Source organism: Loxodonta africana, unplaced genomic scaffold (genome assembly GCF_030014295.1).
Source record: "Loxodonta africana isolate mLoxAfr1 unplaced genomic scaffold, mLoxAfr1.hap2 scaffold_55, whole genome shotgun sequence".
Lineage (NCBI taxonomy): Eukaryota > Metazoa > Chordata > Mammalia > Proboscidea > Elephantidae > Loxodonta > Loxodonta africana.
In genome coordinates, this window is record NW_026975272.1 from 104489 (window position 1) to 112520 (window position 8032).

At 36.1% G+C, this 8032-nt stretch overlaps 1 pseudogene; it reads right to left on the minus strand.

Annotated features, from left to right (window-relative positions):
- Positions 1-4181: 4181 nt before the first annotated feature.
- On the minus strand, positions 4182-6424 carry LOC111748899 (olfactory receptor 2AK2-like; annotated as a pseudogene).
- Positions 6425-8032: the final 1608 nt, after the last annotated feature.

Genomic DNA, 8032 nt, shown 5'->3' on the forward strand with positions numbered 1-8032 from the left:
TGATATTGTACTCTGCTACTTTGCTGAATCCTTCTATTAGTTCCAGTAGTTTTTTTGTGGAATCCTTGGAGTTTTCTATGTATAGGTTCATTTCATCTGTGTATAGGGAAAATTTTGCTTCTTCCTTCCAATTTGGAGGTCCTTTGTTTCTTTTTCCATATTTCTTAAGACTTTCAGTGCAATGACATTTTGGTTAGCAGCCGAGCACTTAACCAATGCACCACCAGGCCTCCTCTATGTCGTTACCTTGAAATTTACCGTTATCTTCCTAAGTTTAAAAGTCTTTTATTTATTAATATCACTTTGGCTTCCTCTCCATATGAAAGTTCTATAACTACACCATTCATTCCCTCTTTTTTGTTTTGATGTCATCGTTTACATATTGATGTCTTTGGTTCCCTGTTTTTAGCCTTTTAGCTTTGTTTTATTTTTAAAATTCTTTATTTGGGTTGGTATCTGGGTGGTCTGTCCTGCGTCCAAATATCAGATTATTGTTTAATGTTTTTAGTTCTCTATTCGAAGGACTCTCTTTAATATTTCTTGTAAGTTTGGTCTGGTTTTTACAAATTCCCTTAATTTCTGCTTATCTGGAAATATTCTAATGTTGCCATTGTATTTGAGAGACAGTTTTACTGAATATAGAATTGCTGAGTTTTTTTTGTTTTTTGTTTTTTTTTTACTTTCGACCTTTTATATAGGTCTTCCCACTGTCTTCTTGCCTACGTGGTTTTAGCTACATAGTTGGAGATTAGTTTTATTGGTTCCCCTTTGTAGATAGGTGACTTTATTTTTCCTTAGCTGATCTCAGGATTCTTTGTTTGTCTTTGGTCCTTTTTTTTTTTGCACGTTTGTTTATAAGTCTTGGTGACTTTCTTTGGGCTCTATCCTGTTTGGGGTTCATTGTGCTTCTTGGATGAGTATCTTCTTGTCTTTCATGATGACAGATAGTGAAGTTTTCTGCCAGGATTACTTTGACAATTGTCTCTGTGTTTTGCATTGCACCCCTGCCCCATCCATTGGATCTCTTATCATATGCAAGTTTTTCCTCTTGATAGTGTCCCACATAATTATTAGGATTTCTTCGTTCTTTTTTCTGATTTTTCCTCAAACAAATTGGTATCAAGGGACTTTTCTTTAATTTCACTAATCTGTCTTCCTTTGCTTCAATTCTGGTCCTATACCCTTCTTTTGAGTTGTCTGTTTCTGAAATTTTATTCTTAATCTTTTGGCTTTCTAGTTGATGTTTTTGTATGGTTTCTAGTTGTTTCGTTTTTGTATTGTTTTCCTGCATTCTTTATTGCTTTTATGAGTTGTAAACAACTTGACAACAATGGGTTTTTTGTTTGTTTGTTGCTTTCTTTCATTTTGTCAGTGCCTTCCTCGATTTTGTCTATATTTTTCTTGGTTTTGCCTGTGTTTTCACAGGCTGTTTCTTACCCCCGGCAGTTTTTTTGTTCTTTATTTCGGTCACTTGCTGACTCCATCCTGTCCTGCTTCTTTTTGTGATTTGATATTGTCTGTTGTTTCCGAAGCATCAAGAAATTATTATATCTATTTATTTACTGTGTGTTTGTTGAACCCTGAAATTTTGTTTTGTTTTGATATATCCAAGTAGGCTGGGCCTGTGTTTTGCTCTGGTCTCTAATTTTGCCATTTTGATGCTCTCACTACCTTTCTCAGGGTTGGTGGAGGAATGACTGCATGTGTGAGTGTGGGTCTCTCGTGGGGCTGTTGAGGATATAGGTGGTGTTTCTGTTGAGGTGGTGTGTTTGTCTGTCCAGCTGGACCCTGGCTGTGGGTGCAGTGGGTGATCTTCCTAGTTTTGGGGTTGGGTGCTGTGTGTGTGCTCTGCTGATAGCAGGGTGGTTGGGTTTGGGGTATCTGGGTTGTTGATCCCCAGATGAGTTGTCTGGAAACCCTCATCAATGGTTCCAGGTGAGCAGGGTTATGTGGGGATGTTTAGAGCAAGAGTAAACCTCCAGTTGCAGGGGTTGTGATGCAGGCAGTAGGGCAGGGGAATGATGCCTGTTGATGCGAGGTGGTTGAAGGGTGTGTCCTGTCCACTACAGCATGTCATAAAGGAGGTTGTGCAGCTGGTCTTCAGGCTGCTGGTACAGGTGGCTGTAGGGAGTAGGCGGCTCTGCTGGTCCTTGAGATCCTGGTGAAGGTGCCTAGCTCTGGCTGTGACAGATTATGGGGCGCTTGACTGGAAATGTTGCTTCCTTTGTCTCAATATGGCCACACTGTGCAGGCTCAGGTAACAGAGCACTGGCATGAGTAGCTGAAGGGAGCAGAAGGGGCTGTAGAACAGTGGCCTCCTGGTGTTAGTGATTGAGCAAAGGGCCAGGCACCTCCCAACCATGATATCCTGGCTTCGAGGGTGGAACAGTGGTGGGAACCACTGGGCTGTGATCATGAGTGGGGAGACAGGCTGGGTGAGGAGAGTGGGTATCCTCTACTGGGTTGTGTACCTCTAGCAGGGGGAGTAGGGGTGGGTGTTTTGGGAGGGATGCATGTACTTAACTTTTGCAGGGTGGGAAGCATTCCTGTCTTGCTCTGGGTGTGCAAGCACAGTCACTCCTGCTTGGCTGCACCAGATGGTGGGAGTTTCGGCTGGGAATGCTACTTATTTTGTCTCAATATGCACGTGCTGTTCATGTTCAGATAGCAGGGCACTAGCGATCTGAAATTCTCTGTTTCCACACTTTCTGTTTTGTTTCTCCTTCTGCTTTGAACTCAATCTGATTCTTCATTCTTGTTTTTGATTCTTTGGGTTCTCAAGTTTTCATCCATATTCTACTCACTTGTTTTCTTGGGCTTTGGTTGTATGAGGGATATTTTGAATTGTATGACTACTGTACCATCTTGGAATGCCTCCCACACTTCTTGATTTTAAAACATGCTATAGAGCTACTCTGCCCTATACAGTTGCTATGAGTCAGAATCAACTTGATGGCAGTGGGTTTGGTTTTTGGGTTTTTGTACAGCTACAGTAATCAAAAGTATTGTACTGGTGTTAAAACAGACACACAAAGGAAATAGAATTGAGACTCCAGAAATAAATATATAAATAAATAAATTTATGATCAACTCATTTTTGGCAAAAGTGCTATGTCCATTCAATAAGTAAAGAAGAGTTTCTTCAATAAGTGGTGCTGGAAGAATTCGATTTCCACATGCAGAAGAACGTATCAGGACACGGGTCTCAGACAATACACAAAAAACAATTTGAAATGGATCAAGGACCTAAGTGCAAAAACTAAAACCATAAAATTCTAAAAGGAATACAGGGATGTGGCTGCAAGGCCTAGTTTTTAACAATGGATTAGCAGATATAACAGAAGCACAAGAGTAAAATGACAAAATTGATCAATGGGACCTCATAAAAATTAAATACTTTTGTTCATCAAATGACTTCATCAAAACAGTAAAGAAGCAGCCTACAGATTGAGAGAAAACATTTGGTGACCATATATCTAACAAGGGTCTAATATCCAAAAAATATATAAAACTTCTATACAGTGAAAAACAAACAATGGGGAAAGGATTTGAATAGATATTTCAACAAAAAGCATAGTCAAATAACCAACAAACACATGAAAAGTTATTCAACATCATTAGCCATTAGATGTAAATCATAACCACAATTAGATACCACTTCACTCCCACTAGGATGGCTAAGATAAAAAAAAAAGGAAAAATGATAAATGTTGCCGAGGATGTGGAGAAATTAGAACACTGATCGATTGCTGGTGGGAATTCAAAATGGTGCAGCTGCTATGAAAAACAGTTTGGGGTTTTCTCAGAAAGTTAAACATAGAACCACTGTAAGACACAGCAATTCCACTTCCAGGTATATACCAAAGGGACCTGAAAGCAGCAATGCAAACAGGCATACATATAAGCAATGTTCATCGTAGCAATGTTCACAATAGCCAAAAGGTGGAAACGACTTAATTGTCCATCAACAGATGAATGTATAAACAAAATGTTGTACATACATGCAATGGATTACTACTCAGCCATAAAAAAAGTAATTTAGCCCTGATCCATGCTACAACATCTGTGAACCTGGAAACCTTATGCTCACTGAACTGTCAAAAACTATATAATCTCACTTAGATGATGTAACAGAAATAGACAAATTTTTAGAGATCAAAGTTTATTGGTGGCTACCAGAGAAAAGAGGGAGAGGGGAAGGAGAGCCATTGTTTAAGAAGAAGTGAAATTTTTTTTTTGTGGTGATGGGAAGTTTGGAATTTATTCTGAGTGATGTTTGCATAAGAACAATGCTAAATTGTTAAATGTTATATGTGTATGTGTATATATATATGTATATATATAAAGAATAATTAAAAAAAAAAGTTCTTGTAGTTTACTTCTCTCCAGACAGTTGCTTAGGCAGGGCATTTTATGTTGTTCGGTTTCAATCAAACAGGAGTTCCTAATGGCATATTTTCTCTTATCCTATCAGTCTCTTTATGGCCACCATAACCTCCTTGTTCCTAAGACTGTAGATAAATGGGTTCAGAAGAGGTGTGATAATGCTGTAAAATACTGCCACCACTTTTTCCTGTTCAGAATTACTCAAGGAGTGTGGCCTCATATAGGTGGAGATACCCATCCCATAAAATAGGCTTGCCACAATCAGGTGTGAGGAACACATGGAGATAGCTTTTGACTGCCCTTTACCTGAGCTCATCTGGTACAGGACAATAAGCATCTTGGCATAGGAAGCCAGAATAGCCACAGATGGTAACAACAGCGTAATAAGGCCACTAAAGAGGGCAGTATACTCATACTGGGAAGTGCTCTGACACACCAAAGGCATTAGAGATGGAACTTCACAGAAAAAGTAGTTAATGATCTGAGATGTACAGAATGGAAGTTGAAATACATGCAGTGTATGTATTAAAGCATTGATGGAACTACTGGCCCATGCACATGTGACCATGGACAAACAGATCGTCTTGCTCATGAGCACAGGATAATGTAAAGGGCGACAGATTGCTACGTATCTAACATAAGACGTGAAACCAAGAAGAAGAGCTTCAGTTCCATCAAGGGTCAAAAACAGAAACGTTTGAATCTCACAAGCTAAAAAAGTCATGGTCTTTCTGTTTGACAGGAAGTTTGCTGCCATTTTGTGTACTGTGGTGGAGATGTACGTCATATCAGTGAAGGAGACCTGACTGAGGAGGAAGTACATGGGAGTGTGGAGTCGGGAATCCAATCTGATGAGGTGGATCGTTTGATATTCCCCACCAGGGCCGCTGAGAAGAAGATGGAGACGGCAACAAAAAGAACAGTGTTCGTTCAGCCATACTGAAAAAGGACAAGAAGTATAAATTCTGCTCCAAAACTGTGATTTTCTGTCTTCATGTCTTAAATAAAATTAAAGCAGACCATATCTAAAAATTCCATCTAACAATATTGAAAGTTCTTCAAGAGAAAAACCAAAACAATTATTAAATACAATAGAATCTTCAGTCACCTTAGGTAAATATCTCTCTCCCTTTTAACACGTTGAATTTATGTCTATTGAATAATGGCCATGTTGACAAACAGCAAAATGAAAATATATTTTATTTCTTCCTTTAAAAAGAGATGGAATTATGTCAATAACATGGCAGACTTAAGGGGAGCTTGAGAATGAATTGTTAAAATATATGTTAACATTTATTAAACTAAGTTTGACTGAAGAAGAATGTGAAGGATGGTCAATTCCAAGATAGCAAATTGAAATGAATTCTGTTTTGTTTTCTAACATAAAATCTGGCATTTATGTATTTCCAAATAAAAGTCTCACTATCTAGAGTCCCCTTGTTCTAAAGACAATTAGTAACTTTAAAGGAAACAATATTAAATGCTACCAGTATTTACTATGCATTTACTATGGTCAAATACAGTGATAGTTTCTGGAACTCTAAAGGTGAGTCAGGCTAAGTCTCTCCTTCTTTTAAGTGATTTTCTATATTTTGCCATGTAGGAGGCCATTCAATCAAAGGAGTGGGAGAATGAGGGAAAGGGAAGTGTTTAACTGGTACAGACAGATGTAGTAATAACAGGCTATTATATTGAGAAATTATTCAATCGTTACTAAACTTTGAGAAAGGGTTTTAATAAACATGAATAGTGGTAGAAACTATTAAAAAAGCTTGAGAAAAGGCTTGGATAATATCATGAATGTCAATATGAATATAAGCATCAAAAAGTCCTTTTTTTCCAATTTCCCACTGAAATTGTTATGAAATGTGACAAAATCCAAAAAGCATAGCTGCACCACATATATAAATAATGATAGCAACATTGGAAAGATAAAATACAATGCTGATTATAGTTTTTTTTTTAACTGAAAACGTCATTGTTTTTGAATAATGAAAATTATCCAACTTGCTAAAATGTTCAATAAACCAAATGGATAAATTTTAATTATTCTAACTGGTAACATTCCAATATGCTATGATTATATTTTAATATTCTAATCATATTTTGACATTACTAATAATAAATACTGCATAATATTTAAATATTATTTTAATAAAAACTGACAATATTGTAAAATATCAAATAAAATGTGAAGATAACATGTAACTGGATGGACAAAATAAATGTCATATTGTTGTTCTTTTTAAACCAATTCATACAAATCCAACCTAAATTTCAAGGCTATATATTTCAGACCATGATGAATTATTTTAATAAAAATTTGTAATAAAAGGTCAAGCTAAAAAGCAAAGTGAAAAAATTTGGAAAGACTGTGAAGTGGAGAAAACATAACATACAAAGTATTATAAAAGTAAAATAGATAAAATACTGGGATAAATGAGCAAGATAAAGGAATGAAATAATATAGCTTTTGCACCTAATAGAAGTTGTATCACATAATACGTTATTACATGAAGATATATCATCGATAACATATATGAAAAAATAAAAAAAATTTGAACATATATAGGGAAGAGAAATGTGTTTTAATACAATAAAAATGGGAATGCTGGTAAGAGTGTCCAATCTATCGGAATGCTCATTTCATCATGTGTAAACTATTATTCAGATTTTTCCAGTGTTTACACCTCAAAAATTGTATGCAAAAATTATAAATTTTAACAAGAACTTGAAGGAAAGCTTAGAGCATTAATGTAGTTATTAAACATCTCAAATATAAAAACAATTTACCAAATTAAAAAAAAAAGACAACTGAACCCATAGGGAAAAGATAGATAGTAGATACATCAAAGAGGAAACAGAAGTTTTAATGTGGGGAAATGATAAGTCTATACATGGTATGAGAGTGATGTATTAACACTTTACTAAATTATCAAGAAAAAAATTGTTAGCGATGTAGCCAAATATGCACTAACACATGTTTGGTGACATACAGTGTTGTTAGTTGCCTCCAATCAGTTCCAACTCATGGCAACCGCACGTGTGCAGAGTAGAACTGTTCCATAGGGCTTTCAGGGCTGTGACTTTTCAGAAGGAGATTGCCGGGCCTGTAGTCCCAGGTGACTCTGGGTGGGTTCAAACCATCAGACTTTCAGCTAGTAGTCAAGTGCTTACTCATTTGTACCACTCAGAGACTCTAAACATAAGGTACATAGTTTAAAAAATTGTTAGTCATTTATCACGAACTTTGATAACTTTCATATCCTTTGAACTAATGGTTTCATACTGGGAATTTTTCTTGTGAAATAATTATAAATGTGAAACTTATTTTTTGTAAAAAAATATGTCAAGCATAGTAAATTCATAAGAAAAATTTGGAATGATGAGCTTAGGGTAAAAATGGAGAAGGGAATTGAAAAATATCGACCTAATGAGATAATGTGTATGTATTCAAAGGGTAATTATGATAACCAGACATTATAAGTTGCAATTTCTTTCGTGCAAAGATTAAAGGTGTCTTTTAGGTACTTCGGAACACATATACTCATTTTAGCACTTTTTATTAACCTGTCAGATGAAATATCTTGTATTTTAAATACATTATAGGAATTAAGGGCTAAAGTTGAGTTCTTCAACTTTATGG